This window comes from Spinacia oleracea, chromosome 2 (genome assembly GCF_020520425.1).
Source record: "Spinacia oleracea cultivar Varoflay chromosome 2, BTI_SOV_V1, whole genome shotgun sequence".
In the NCBI taxonomy this organism is placed as follows: Eukaryota; Viridiplantae; Streptophyta; class Magnoliopsida; order Caryophyllales; family Amaranthaceae; genus Spinacia; species Spinacia oleracea.
In genome coordinates, this window is record NC_079488.1 from 2,310,682 (window position 1) to 2,327,341 (window position 16,660).

Sequence of the window (16,660 nt, forward strand, 5' to 3'; positions counted from 1 at the left end):
CATGAGTTCCTTGATATATTGTTGTACATGAATATTAATGGCTATGGCCTAATTAAAGGAAAATCTTTGTTTTGTACTCCCTCCGTTTATTTACCACCAATTAATATGGATTAAGATTCCTCTGTTTTTTTTTTATTTAAACAAGAAAAATTATGTTTATTTATAATGTTTTTACTTTTATCAAAATTATCATACTGGGAATATGAGAAAAATTTAATGTCCTAATAGAAAGGTGTGAGAAATTAAATAACCAATGAATTTAATCAGATAAAAAATCATTTGACACAATTTTTGATAGAATATTAAATCATTAATGTGATGATATAAAATGAGATGTAAAAAACATTTTGAGACATCCGAAAAGGAAAACGTAAAAAACAAAAAGAGACGGAGGGATTAGTTGTTATCAATGAAGTTGGATAATTTGGATGGGTAAAAATATTGCTTATTTTTTCTTTTTATTTATTTATTTTAAAAAAAGGAAGAAAAATTAATTACATTATATTTATATTTTAAACATGTTATTCATAATACATGTTTAGAGAAAAAAACATAGTTGATTTCTTGCTTTGAACAAAACAGCTAAAAAGGGAATCATGGTGTATTCCATTATGTTTATGTGACATATCCAAACAGGTATGGGGAATCAGGGTCATTCCTTTCCTTTCTCCTTGATTCCCTTTCTGCATTCCATTTCGTTTACCCTGCGTGAACCAAACGCCCCCTAAATGGTATCATTTTTCTTTTGGTGTTACCACCTTGTTTACCCTTAAGAGCATGATCAGCTCCAAGTCTTAAGACATGAATTGTGCTGACATGGCATATGATTCATCAGTGCTAAGATCAGACATATAGAAATTGTAGCATTGAAGTAGACAAGTCTTATCAAAGTCTTAAAGTGAGTCTTGAAAAATTAAGAATTAACTTAAGACTTGGTATGTGAGTTAAATTAAATAATAAAATGATCTTTTACATAAATTTACCAGTCTTAAATGATTTAATGAGTGAAGAGCTAAATTTGATTGAATCTTAAGGAGTCTTAACAATAGTTTAATTATTTAATATTAATGAAATGCTAACATGACAAATGAAGAAAATTTTAAGACAAGACCCCATTGATCTTACTCTGGCTTATTGGGATTCGGGACGAGTTTTAAGTGGATAGGTTTCAGTCCTTTCTCAATTATTGCGGGGTTTCGAATACGCTGTTTTCCCTACCAAGTTCAACCTCGATCAATCTCTATTCTATAATGGAAAGTTCAACCTCAATCTCTATTCTATAAGGGAAGAGCGAGGTTTTTTTGGTAATAACACTTTTGGTGTCCCCAATTTAAAAGACTAAAACAACCCACTATCCAGAAATTATATTAAAATTAATTATTAAATACAATAAAGGACAAAAAGAAAAATCAGTCAATAAGCGAAATAAAAGGCAAAATGTCAGGAAAAAAAATCACATGGCTAAAGTCACAATAAATATCAGTTACTTAATCACATACCCACATGATAGATTACGATATAGTCATGTAGAGAGTTTAATTGGTGAATTTCATTGATGAATTATAGTCAATGTAATCGTTAGCATAATTCTAGCCTAAATTATAGGGATTAATAGGCTATACAAGGGAAGAATATATTACGGCTAAATATACAATTGCTTCTTTTTTTAAAAGGAAACTAGTGTGTGGCCCGGGCAATGCCCCGATCGCTACATTGAATAGTTAAAATTTTAGATTTTTCTTGAGCTCAACATTTGACGAAATGCATGTATACCTTAAAGTGAAAAACATCAATTAAGTTTGTCAACTACACAGACACACCATTTATCATGCCAAGTAATTTTTCAATTAGATCATCTTACAATTGTATAATTTGTTTTCTAGTGGAACTAAGTGTTTCAAATTAATAACACCAAATTAGATATAAGCAGCCATGCAAGGTATTCCTATAGTTGATGGTTATGAGATTCATGACATCATTTTTCTTCATAGTTGTTCTAATTATTTTTTTATTTTTATTTTTCAAAATATTCCATAGAAAATAAAAAATCAAATAAAAATTTAGTTGGTTTAGACTTCATGTTAACATTTATTTATAAATTAATGTGAAGAAATAAACCACAAATGGTGGTTGGTTAAGATGGTAATGAGAATTATCATTCAGACATGAGGTCTAGAGTTCGAACCTCGTTGTATTGATTTTTTGTTATCCATGACATGACATACCAATTGGTGAGTGAATGATGTGGCGCAAAGGGAAGAGTACTACCTGACACATAGACGTTTTTCAAAACGCCTTTTAATATATTAGTATAGATAGGAAAATCTAGTATTTAAAAAGCAAAATCATATTTGATTAGATGACACGTGTCAACACATGTTATTAGGTGACACGTGTCATCTATTCATCTTCCATCAATTTGATTTTTTAATTTGATTTTTTCTTTATTGTTTGATATATTATACAAATCTAATCGCCTCTTTCACTTCACCTTCCCCATACAACATTAATTCACCAACCTATTCATTCAACATTTTCCACTCCATCTTCCCGATTAATTAATACTCAATATCAATACACTATTTAACTTATGTATTTTTTCAATTCAAAATTTACCTATATTTAAATCATATATTCTCTCTAAAATCACAAACTCAATAAAGTTAGAACTTCAAAAGATAGACTAAATAACCACTATGCCCGTTCTTTGAACGGGCTCAAAAGCTAGGTATCATTAATAAATCATCATACGTCATCTACAACAATAATTAGCCCTAACATATAATCTAAAATATTAATATGAAATTCTTCATCCAATTTACTAGTATGCACGCTTCAGAACCACTTCTTTGATATGGTAGTTTTTTTTGGTGTTAGCACTCGGTTCACCCTTAGGGCTAATCCGGATTCGGGCGAGTTCTGGGTGGATAGGTTCCAGTCCCCTCCCAATTATTGTTTGTTGTTGTGGGGGATCGAACACGGGTCCTCCCTATCAAGTGTAGCCTCAATCACCACTGAACCAACAAAGAATTGGTTGATTTTCGATAACTCAATATCTTTAATGCCTGGTGTTAGCAATTGAAATCTGATCTTCATCTTGACGTTGTTGATCTTTAACCAGTAATATTTTTCCCTCATATACATAGATTTACAAAATAACCTAAGAAACAAATTTTCTCAAAGCAAAATAAAAGCCCTATTTTTCAAGGGAGAAAAAGTCCTAGCACAAAGAAGAAGCATTACTATAACCTAAAGACACACAAAAATAAAGGTGTAAACCAACAAAATAACAAAGATTGAGGATTTCCACCGATAAAAATCGATGAAAGCCCCTTCAAAATTCACTAAAAGAGGTTAGGGTTTGAGAGGGAGAGAGGAAGAGGAGAAGCGGCGTCGAAAAGCGACTACATATACAATTGCTAATAATGGGAAAGATTATGCTGAATATTTGCTTTGACTACCCACATGATAGATTATGATATACCCACATCTATTACTATATATTAAAAGAGACACCAGGAATGACACGTGTCACTTCTTGGTGAAAAATTTTCCCGCCAAAAATACTTTCCTAAAAAGACATGCATATTTACTTTATTCTTTTTTTATTTTCTTTCCTTTTGTAATAAATGTTAATATGTGGAAAAAAAATATAGGATCATGGAATATGCCATTATTAGAAAATTTTGGGAATATTTTAGTCAAACTGTCATATCCATAATAGAAAATATTCTTACTCGATATTTTGGTCAAATTAGCATATTAAATATATCAAATATTTTAGTTATATCATCATATTAAACATATAAAATACTTCCTCCATTTTTTATAATTGCACCATCTTGGTTTTAGCACTATTCACATATTCTTATATAGTTATTTTTTGTGATTTATATGTAAGGAAAAATATATTCAAGTGGGATCTTGTTAGATTCGTCTCCAAATATACTTTAAAATTATCAAATTTTTATATTTTTTTAAAATGTATAATGAGAGATACTAGTGGTTAAAATAGTGCATTGGCAAGCGTGAAATCCAAGATGGTGCAATTAAAAAAAATGGAGGAAGTATATAATACGTAGTAGGTTAAAATTGTATATAATTATATGATTAAATGAGTACATTTGAGATTATTAATTTCGCAATAGATTTAAGGGATAAATAATTTAATTAAAAAATATTAAGTAAAAAATATGGTCAAATAATAATTTTTAAATATCCGTGCGTGCACGGGACCTAATCTAGTGATAGATTATGATATAGTTATGTAGGAGGTTTAATGCATGATTTTCATTGATGAATAAAGTCAATACAAGTGTTAACATCTATATATTATATTAAAAGAGAGAAAATCAATGTGGTGATGACAAATGTCACTCATTGATTCGCCTCTCTTTTTAACTAAAAAAAAGTTAAATAATTTTTTTTTTGAGGGAATTAGAATATTTTATTTCAGGAAATGTAATATTTATTTTGATTACAAATCCTAAAGATTTTGTTGATAATATACATTCTAAAAACATTTTCCGGCAAACAAATCAGTTATATATACGGAATATATATTTCAGTTCATTATCATATTACGAAATATGTTTTAGCTTATAGTTCAATATCATATTAAGAAGTATGTTTTCAAAGTACGATTTATGGAATTATTCTCTACAATTTAAAGAAATAATTTACAAACTCTTCCCACTGTAATACCACCACCCAAACCAATGCAAATCGATCTATAACATCAAAAACAAAAAAGTAATTCAATACCAACAATGTCAATAATCCATAAAAGAGCTCCAGTGTTCAACATTAAACAACATGAGGAACAACCGAACAAGGTTGAAAGAAAAGTTGGTTATTTTTATTAAGCGGCATAACGCCTGTTTAATAGAATCAAACAACTAAGACACTATTTCTTTTTAATAGCGTTTGTTTAATAGAATTAAACAACAAAAAGTATTGCATACTAATTATTTACGTTCAAGTAAATTTGAAATTTCTAAACTATTGTGCAAATAGTTTGTCGTATCTAAATAGATTAAACAACACGAGGAACAACTGAACAAGGTTGAAAGATAAGTTGGTTATTTTTATTGATAGTGGCATAGCGCCTGTTTAATAGAATCAAACAACTAAAACACTATTTCTTTTTAATAGCGTCTGTTTAATAGAATCAAACAACAAAAAAATATTGCATACTAATTATTTACATTCAAGTAAATTTGAATGAAATACTTAGTAACTAAATTATTGCACAAATATTTTGTCGTATCTAAATAGATTATAACAAAATATCAATATTGCAAATCTTGTGCATAAATATAAATTTATTTGTCGTATTTAAGGAAAAATATGCACCTGAAATATATTGTTGGTTGTTATAAATCGTAAATATTCTTTTGATATTGAGCAAAAAAAAGAAGCAGGTATAATTGTCAGCACCATGTATACCTTATAGAATAACTATAAGGAACAAGAGTAATAATATTTGCTTGCTAGAGAATAAATGTGATTAGTAGGACAATATTGATTGGACCTACAACTAAAATATATTAATCCTATAAGTTCACACATATAAGCACTAATTGGAATGGGCCCAAAAGGCCCTATGGCAACCGGTCTATTAAGGGAAAGCATGTTGGGCTTTGTTTTCTGTTAACCTAAAACTCTCACATTATAATAGTTATTATTTCAGGGATTCAGGAATAACGTTGATTCAATAGCTGACAAAAAGGAAAACACAAAAACCCTAACTCTCATTCTCTGAAACGTCGTTCTTCCCAAACAAATCAAGAGATTGATCGTGATCGTTCTCTTCCGTACTAGCATACATGTGATTCAATTGGTGCTTGTGGACTAAGTAGAGGAGCAACAAGTGGGGCTCTCAGATCTTCAAAGCTTGCATACGAACGGGAGAACACGCTACAAAGGTGATTATTCTTTCGTCATAATCTGATCTATACTATTGTTATGCATGTGATCATGTGATAGATGTTAGGAAATTGTTTCCTGAAATTCCGCTTTATGCATCTATATAATCCTACACGTGGTGGCTGACTTGCGCCGGAAGCAAGAAGAGGAGGAAGGAAAAGATGACAAGAACGAGAGGAAGAAACCAGCTGGAAGCGGGGCACGGTGGTGCGGCTGGCGGCTGGTTGTAGAGGCTCAGTTGTGTGGTAGTTGTTTGCTCTGGTCGTGGTGATGGCTGAATGCGCAGAAAGCAAGAAGGAAAAGGGGAACGCTGGCCGGAGGGCAGCAATGACAGCTAGTGTGCGGGTGGTCGGTTGATATGTGTGTTTTACATAGAGTTTTACCCCCGTCCCTTAGTACTTTTATGCATCAAATGAGCTCTTAGGAGCCGTTTTTAGTACTAATCTGTGTTATTGAGTGTGCCTTGAGTTTCAGGATTACTTAGTGAGAAATTGGTCTTCTTTGACCCGTTTCATGGTGATTTAGGACACTACACGATCCCGAGGAAGTTCGGGACAACTGTCTTCGACTTTCGGGAGCCTTAGATGCTTACGGTTGAGCCCCGAAAGTTAGACTCAGTGATATGGGCGAAGGATGATGACTTTTGCAAATCGCCCTTTGAGCGGAGGGCGAAATGAGAAGACCGCGCGAAGAAAAAGAAATCTGAAGTCTTCAACGCGCGCCCGATCGGGCGGGCTTCACCCGATCCGGACCGGGCAGGCAATCTGGGAGCTGCTCTGGGCATTTCACAACCGCCCTATCGGGCGGAATTTGGCCCGATCGGGCCAACTATCCGACGTCAACCCCTGCTACTTTTTCGCGTTTTTTGTTTCCGATTTTCGGCTTTATTTGTAATACCTCGTATTTTTCTATAATTATAAATATATTTTATTATATTTATAAAGCATTTCGTTGTATTTATAAAGTATTTTTATAAATTAATTCCATTTAATGAGAATTAAATGCTCTTTTATTTTTAATTAATTTAAATATTAATTACTTCGAAAACCGCATTTTATTAAATAAATTCAATGAATTTATTTAATCGGGATTTGTTGGGTCGTATTTCGAAAACGAATTTAATTTAATTAAAGTCCAGTCGTTTTGTCTTGAGCAAACCCAACAAAGCTTGCATGGAGTAAACTTAAATGAGCCCGGTAATAAGCCCAACTCAAAATTACCCTAACCTAGCCCACATGGGAGAGAAAACCTATAAATAGACCTCTTATCAAACCCTCACAAGAAAATTCAGCACTCTCTCTCTCTCCTCTCTTTCCTCTCCTTGCGGCACGCCCCACACCCCTCTCTTCTTCGTCCGTCTTTGCTTGCGTCCCAAGGCAGCCGTGCGCGCCCAGCCTCGTGCTCGCCCGCCCCGCAGCCGCAACGTAGCACGAGTGTGCCTGCGCGCTGTGTGGTCGTGCTCGCCCAGCTCGCCTGCTCGCTCTCCTTGTCCCGCCCCGCGTTGCGTCGCAGAACATCACCCCTGCTGTGTGTGCGCGTCTCGCCCTGTGCATGCACTAGCCTCGTCGCCCCTCTCGTCCCTTCGCGTGCGCGCGCCCCCTGCTGCTTGCGGTGCGTTGTTGTTGTTGCTTGTTGTGTCGCGTTGATCGGCGCACACACACACACAAACGATTAATCGTTGTGTGTGTGTTGTTCAATTGTTCAATCAAATTATGTTTTAAAAAACATTAAATTTCAGTTTTAAATTGTTTTAATTGTTGTGATTATTTTAAATATTTGGGTTATTTAAATTGATTAGAACGGTTATGAACACCGTATTGGCTTAGAGTTGTATTTTAATTAAAGAGATTAGTTTTGATGATTGAAATTATTATTTTCAGATTTAATAAGTTTATAAAGTGTTGATTTTTGAAGTCAAAACATGTTTTTATGACAAACTATTATTAGGGTTTTGATTTCAATTAATTAAGCGATTGATTCACATAATTTAATGACAATTTAAATTATGGGAATCAATTTAAATTTTTAGATTGTTTATAAGCTTTAAAAGGTCGATTTTTAATGGTTTAAAAGCTAAAAAGTCAATGTTTTTATGTTAGGACTTGAGTTGACTATTAAATTAACAATTAATGGATGATTTCTAAATAAACTAAGAGTTTTAGAATCTTAAATAGTTGCTGGAAATTTAGTAAACATGGATAATGATTTAGTTTCTCCTTTTATTTATAGGAGTTGATTTCTAGTGAGTCGTGATTCGCACAGTGGCCCCCGTGTTTAGGTATTCCAGGTACGTACGAGACTAGGGTGACCACCCATCCCTTGAGGACTTTGTGAAGTATATTGAATGTGAATCATGTGAACTTATATGTTGTTGTGAATTCATGTTTGATGATTGGGAATGAATATGTTGTTATGAATTCATGTTTGATATTGAGAACGAGCATGCTATTATTAATATTGAATCTATGTGAACGAGCATGTTATTAATTGAATTATGCTTTGTAGATTCTATTGAACTATCATGTTATGGACTTTTATAATCGTTGAATTATGTCAATGATGTTGTTCAAGTTGGTTTGCATGTATGAGTATTGCGCATGCCAGTTGTTATTATTATTATGCTATAGTACAGAATGTCTAGCATAATTATTGAGCCAGTCGAATATTGCTAGTGAGCAATATATATTCTACCAAAGGGGTAGAATATGTTAGAGAGTCTATGTGAATTGAATTAAGGACAATTCGTGCTAAGGGCACACCCCGCTTGTTAATAGGCAATGTCGGGTTATCTCAAACAGTGTTTTGAGAAGGAACAATGGGAGTAATTTCACTTGAGTCTATGTTTGATCACAAGTCCTAAATAAGTAAAATAATGAAGAGTCGTTGTTGAATTGTTTAATTGTTGAATTGTTTGTATGTTGTGTCTGGAGTAGAGTCTTGAGTTGAAGGAAATAATGCCCTTGGTCCAAGTATGCATTTAATGGTAAGTCTAATAAATGCGGTTCAGTATTAATTATACAAGTTAATAAATACAGTGAGATCAAGTGAACTGTATGCCTAGCTAGAGGCCGCTTCAGTTCAAGTGGATTAATGATATTCATCCACAACTTACTCTTGACTGAACCCGTAAGGTCACACAAATAGTACGTAAACGGATCAAGTATTTAATGGTATTAAATACTCCATTTATGAATATTCGGAATCGACGGATCTTGGTTTCAGTGGGAGCTGAGATCGTCAAAGGCAAATAGTGAATACTCCGGAAACGATGATATTGATAGGTTATGATACATATGAAGAACATAAATCATGCGGAAAAACCTTAATGCCAGGAATCATATTAATTGCACATAATCATATAATTAGTATAGAATGCATACACTTTGTAGTGTGCCCTCCCTAGCAGCGCCCGAACTGAACAAGAACAAGTCTTTAGGACTCCAAGTGTCGTCCTTCCATAGAAAGTCCACAGCACGTCCGGATCCGCCTTAAGCTTGACCAACTAGAATCGCCCTTAAGGTTCTTAGAATTTTCGGCTATTAGGGTGCAAGTGCTTGGCTGATTTTTTGCTTAAAAATCCTACCTTTGAATACTTGAATTCGTGTCCATAAATTGTGAACCTAGGCACCTATTTATAGAGTCATGGAAAAGGATTTAGAATCCTATTAGGATACCAATTTGTTTTAATTAGAATCTCATTAAAACTCTATTAAACAAATTCTATCTTTATTAGGATTAGGATTTAATCATAGAACAAATTCCATTAGCTTTAGGATTCATATTGAACACAAGCGTTTGCACGAGCACGAGCACGAGCCGCACAGCCCGCGCAAGCCTTGCGGCCCACGCGAGCAGCACAACCCGCAACCCACGAGCTCGCGCGCGCGCCATGGCCTTGCTGGGCCTGGCGAGGATTTGGAAGCTATGTGTTGGGCGCTTGGCTTGCTGGACGCGGGCCTGGCTTCGTGCTGGGCCTTGGTCTAGCAAGTCTCGTCCGATGCTAATTCGTACGATGCGCTTCCGATTAAATTCCCGATTCCGGAATTCATTTCCGATACGAACAATATTTAACATTTTCGATTCCGGAATTAATTTCCGTTTCGAACAAATATTTAATATTTCCATTTCCGGAATTATTTTCCGATTCCGATAATATTTTCGATTCTGACAATATTTCCGTTTCCGGCAATATTTTCGATTCCGGCAATATTTCCATTTCCGATAATATTTTCCGATACGTACCATGTTTCCGTTTCCGGCAACATCTATGACTTGGATAATATTTATATTTCCGATACGATCCATATTTCCGTTTCTGGCAATATCATCGTTTCCGGAGTATTCATTTCTTGCCTTTGACGATCTCAGCTCCCACTGAAACCAAGATCCGTCGATTTCGAATATCCATAGATGGAGTATTTAATGCCATTAAATACTTGATCCGTTTACGTACTATTTGTGTGACCCTACGGGTTCAGTCAAGAGTAAGCTGTGGATTAATATCATTAATTCCACTTGAACTGAAGCGGCCTCTAGCTAGGCATTCAGCTCACTTGATCTCACTGAATTATTAACTTGTTAATTAATACTAAACTGATCAAATAAACAGATAATCATAGCCTATGGTTCATCTGAGCACGACCATGCATTTTACAGTTTCTAGCTCTCCGAGTGGCCTTGTACCACTTTCAGCATCTCATACCGATTTATGGGAGGACAATCCCAATCTTGCGATCTTGAGATTAGACTTCGTTTGATAGGTGATTACCTGAGCGTTGCCTTTATAGCCTCCTTTTACGGTGCGACGGTTGGTCAACGTCAAAGCAACCAGTTCTCAAACAAGTAATCTCAAATCACTCAGGTATTGAGGATTTAGTGTCTAATAATTTTAATGAAATTTACTTATGACAGATTCTCATCTCTTACAGTAAAGTTTCATAGGTCTTGTCCGATACTAGTCTTCCCAAAGTAAGTATCTATGCAAATGATTATGACATTGCCATGTCCACATAGTTCAAGAAACAGAACTACTAGTCATCTTGCATTCTAATCGTCTAACGTTTTCTATGCGTCCAATTTTATAGAAAACTCCGACTAGGGACCATTTTCAACCTTTGACATTCAAGTTCACTTGATAGACATTTCTTAGTCACAGGACTGGTCCTGACAGTCTATCTTGAATATATCGTCAAATTGAAGGGACTCATCATTTAATAAACCACAAATTAAATGGAAAAATGAATTCTTTTCATTTATTGTGAATGATTAACCAATAATGTTTTACAAAGATTTAAACTCTAAAACTTTAAAACATTAAACAGAGACATCAAAGCCATTCTCCAATATGCTTGATTCCCATAGCTGCAGTGTGCGAGTTGTGCTTCGCCTGCGGCAGAGGTTTAGTTAATAGATCTGATATGTTGTCATCAGTACCAATTTTGCTTATCTCGACTTCTTTTATTTCAACGAACTCTCGTAGAAGGTGAAATCTACGAAGTACATGCTTGACTCTCTGGTGGTGTCTAGGCTCCTTTGCCTGTGCAATAGCTCCGTTATTGTCACAATACAGGGCTATTGGTCCTTTAATGGAGGGGACTACACCAAGTTCACCTATGAACTTCCTTAGCCATATAGCTTCTTTTGCTGCTTCATGTGCTGCAATGTACTCCGCTTCAGTTGTAGAATCCGCAATGGTGCTTTGCTTAGCACTTTTCCAGCTTACTGCTCCTCCGTTGAGGCAGAAGACAAACCCAGACTGTGATCTGAAATCATCTTTGTCGGTTTGGAAACTTGCGTCCGTATAGCCTTTAACAATTAATTCATCATCTCCACCATAGACTAGGAAGTCATCTTTGTGCCTTTTCAGGTACTTCAGAATGTTCTTGGCAGCAGTCCAATGCGCCTCTCCTGGGTCTGACTGGTATCTGCTCGTAGCACTGAGTGCGTACGCAACATCCGGGCGTGTACATATCATAGCATACATTATTGAACCAATCAATGATGCATATGGAATCCCTTTCATTCGTCTACGCTCATCAAGTGTTTTTGGGCACTGAGTCTTGCTTAGAGTCATTCCATGAGACATGGGTAGGTAGCCTCGCTTGGAGTCCGCCATCTTGAACCTATCAAGCACCTTATTGATATAAGTGCTTTGACTAAGTCCAATCATCCTTTAAGATCTATCTCTGTAAATCTTGATGCCCAATATGTACTGTGCTTCCCCTAGATCCTTCATCGAAAAACATTTCCCAAGCCAAATCTTGACAGAGTTCAACATAGGAATGTCATTTCCGATAAGTAATATGTCGTCGACATATAATACTAGGAAAGCAATTTTGCTCCCACTGACCTTCTTGTATACACAAGATTCGTCTGCGTTCTTGATGAAACCAAAGTCACTGACTGCTTCATCAAAACGTATATTCCAGCTCCTGGATGCCTGCTTCAATCCGTAGATTGACTTCTTTAGCTTGCATACCTTTTTAGCATTCTTTGGATCCTCAAAACCTTCAGGCTGTGTCATAAACACAGTTTCTGTTAAAACGCCGTTTAAGAAAGCAGTTTTGACATCCATCTGCCATATTTCGTAATCGTAATATGCAGCGATTGCTAACATTATCCGAATAGACTTTAGCATTGCAACTGGTGAAAAGGTTTCATCGTAATCCACACCGTGGACTTGCCTGTAACCTTTTGCAACCAATCTAGCTTTGAAAACTTCAAGTTTCCCATCCTTGTCCTTTTTCAGTTTGAAAACCCATTTGCTTCCAATGGCTTGGTAGCCATCTGGCAAATCGACCAAATCCCATACTTGGTTTTCAGACATGGAGTCTAATTCAGATTGCATGGCTTCTTGCCATTGCTTGGAGCTAGGGCTCGTCATAGCTTGTTTGTAAGTCGCAGGTTCATCACTTTCAAGTAATAGAACGTCATAGCTCTCGTTCGTCAAAATACCTAAGTACCTTTCCGGTTGAGATCTATATCTTTGCGATCTACGCGGGGTAACATTTCTAGATTGACCATGATTCTCACCAGATTCTTCTAAAGATCTCTGAGTTTCATCTTGAATGTCATCTTGAGCATTCTCTAGAGTTTGTTGTTCGACTCGAATTTCTTCGAGGTCTACTTTTCTCCCACTTGTCATTTTGGAAATGTGATCTTTCTCCAAAAAGACACCATCTCGAGCAACAAATACCTTGTTCTCAGATGTATTGTAGAAGTAATACCCCTTTGTTTCCTTTGGATAGCCCACAAGGATACATTTGTCAGATTTTGGATGAAGTTTGTCTGAAATTAATCGTTTGACGTATACTTCACATCCCCAAATCTTAAGAAAAGACACATTTGGAGGCTTTCCAAACCATAATTCGTATGGAGTCTTTTCGACAGCTTTAGACGGAGCTCTATTTATAGTAAGTGCAGCTGTATTTAGTGCATGTCCCCAAAATTCTAATGGAAGTTCGGCCTGACCCATCATTGACCTGACCATGTCTAGCAAGGTTCTGTTCCTCCGTTCCGACACACCGTTCCATTGTGGTGTTCCTGGAGGAGTCAATTCTGATAGAATTCCACATTCTTTCAGATGGTCATCAAATTCATAGCTCAGATATTCACCACCTCTATCAGACCGCTGTTCCTTAATCTTCTTGCCTAATTGATTCTCTACTTCACTCTGAAATTCCTTGAATTTGTCAAAGGATTCAGACTTATGCTTCATTAGGTAGACATAACCATACCTACTGAAGTCATCAGTGAAAGTGATAAAGTAGCTGAAACCACCTCTAGCATTTGTACTCATTGGTCCACATACATCTGTATGGATTAAACCCAATAGTTCATTTGCTCTTTCTCCAACTTTAGAGAAAGGTTGCTTTGTCATTTTGCCAAGTAAACATGATTCGCATTTACCATAATCCTCTAAGTCAAATGGTTCTAGAATTCTTTCCTTTTGAAGTCTTTCTAAGCGTTTCAAGTTTATATGGCCTAATCGACAATGCCACAGATAGGTGAGATCTGAATCATTCTTTTTGGCCTTTTTGGTATTTATGTTATATACTTGTTTGTCGTGATCTAATAAATAAAGTCCATTGACTAATCTAGCAGATCCATAAAACATCTCTTTAAAATAAAACGAACAACTATTGTCTTTTATTAAAAAGGAAAATCCCTTAGCATCTAAGCAAGAAACTGAAATGATGTTTTTAGTAAGACTTGGAACATGGAAACATTCTTCCAGTTCCAAAACTAGCCCGGAGGGCAACGACAAAAAGTAAGTTCCTACAGCTAATGCAGCAATCCGTGCTCCATTTCCCACTCGTAGGTCGACTTCACCCTTGCTTAACTTTCTACTTCTTCTTAGTCCCTGTGGATTGGAACATAAGTGTGAGCCACAACCTGTATCTAATACCCAAGAAGTTGAATTAGCAAGTATACAGTCTATAACGAAAATACCTGAAGATGGAACGACTGTTCCGTTCTTCTGATCTTCCTTTAGCTTCAAGCAATCTCTCTTCCAATGCCCCTTCTTCTTGCAGTAGAAACATTCGGATTCAGAAGTGGGTTGACTTACCTTCCTCTTTACAGATTTGGCGCCAGTTTGCTTAGTTGGGCTGGCCTTGTCGCCACCTTTCTTAGCATTCCTCTTCTTTCCAGATTTCTTGAACTTGCCCCCACGCACCATAAGCACATCCTGCTTATCACTTTTGAGCGTCTTTTCAGCGGTCTTCAGCATACCGTGAAGCTCAGTGAGCGTTTTGTCCAGACTATTCATACTGTAGTTCAGTTTGAACTGATCATACCCGCTATGAAGAGAATGGAGGATGGTGTCTATAGCCATTTCCTGAGAAAATTGCTGATCCAGCCGACTCATATTCTCAATGAGTCCAATCATTTTGAGAACATGTGGACTTACGGGCTCGCCTTTCTTAAGCTTGGTCTCAAGAATTTTCCTATGAGTCTCGAATCTTTCGACTCGAGCCAGATCTTGGAACATGTTCTTCAACTCACTGATGATTGTGAAAGCATCTGAGTTGATGAACGTTTTCTGCAGATCCGCACTCATGGTGGCGAGCATTAGACATTTCACATCCTTGTTGGCATCAATCCAACGATTGAGGGTTGCCTGAGTGACCCCGTCGCCTGCGGCTTCGGGCATCGCCTCATCTAGGACATACTCCTTTTCTTCCTGCATAAGAACTATTTGCAAGTTCCTTTGCCAGTCAAGGAAGTTTTTCCCGTTCAACTTCTCCTTTTCGAGAATTGATCGAATGTTGAATGAATTGTTGTTTGCCATATTAAAACTACAATTGAAAAGAATAAACAAATAAATAACCATTCACAGTTTCTCTTAATAAACTTAAATTCTAGCATACATGCATAATTCAATGTTTATTAAGCATTTTATTCAAGTTATGTGTTCCGGCAGGTGTGAATAAAATGATTCCAAGATCCTAAAATCATTGAAGAACTAAGCACAGTTTGTCGACTTAATCCTAAAACATCTTAGGTAAGCAAAAGCCTTTTGCTAATAGTCTAGAAACTATTCTTGGTTGATAGGTACGTCTAAGAACTTATTAGGTAAACCTATCGATTTTGCCACGACATAAAAGGACTCCTTACTTATATCGTTGAGTTTCACCAAAACTAACATGTACTCACAATTATTTGTGTACCTTGCCCCTTTAGGACCAATAAGTAACACCTCGCTGAGCGAAAACTATTACTAGATTGATGTAAAGGATATCCAAGCAAGTGTATATTTTGGCATGGCACCTTTTAACTCAATTTTTAAGTTTGGAACTTAAGGCTCTTACTATGTTGGTTAGATTTTAAGTGAACTAAAATCCTTAATCATGCAACATAATCTAGCCACAATCTTATGCATAATTAAGACATATTTAAAGCAATAAATAACTTAAAGCATGCATAAGATAAATGTGATCTAGTATGGCCCGACTTCATCTTGAAGCTTTGACTTCAAAGTCCGTCTTGAAAATCTCCGTGGGAGGCACCATTTTCTTCAAATAGGATAAGCTATAATTAAAACTAATTACAACTATTTGATGGTACGCAGACCATATTTGAATTTGAAAAACAACTTTGGTACTTTAGACCAATTACATTCAAATTAATGGTACGCAGACCATATTTTCTATCCTATTTGGGCCATACTAGTCACTTCATAACCTGCAAAACAGTACATATACAATATATACCATTCACCCATTCATTATCATGAATGGCCCACATAGCTGGTTAGTTAAACACATTATGCATCACGTAAACATTTGCAGCAATTAATCAAGGGCACCAATAATCTACCAATTATTCAGTCCTTATTAATTCTAATCAAGTTGTTTTAACCTTAAGGATTTGTAGACCTAATCAAGAGTTTATGACTAAAAGGGCTCCCACTTAAACCAATAAATTCATATGCTTTACTAATTTTAAACATAAAAATGTATTTCTAGTCTAACCGGAAACATACAAATTTAATTAAAATTTAAAGCTCATATAGATTTATAATTGAATCCAAAAAGTTTAATTTAATTTCAGTCGTTTTTAAATTAATTCATGATTTTAATTTTAGTAAAATAATTAGAATAAATAAAATTTATTATAATTACAATATTCAAAATTAAAATCCAAGAAAATAATTTAAATTATTAATTTTAAAATTAATTAAAATTACGTAAACTGAAAATTTCAAATTAAACATTCAAAACGATCTAAT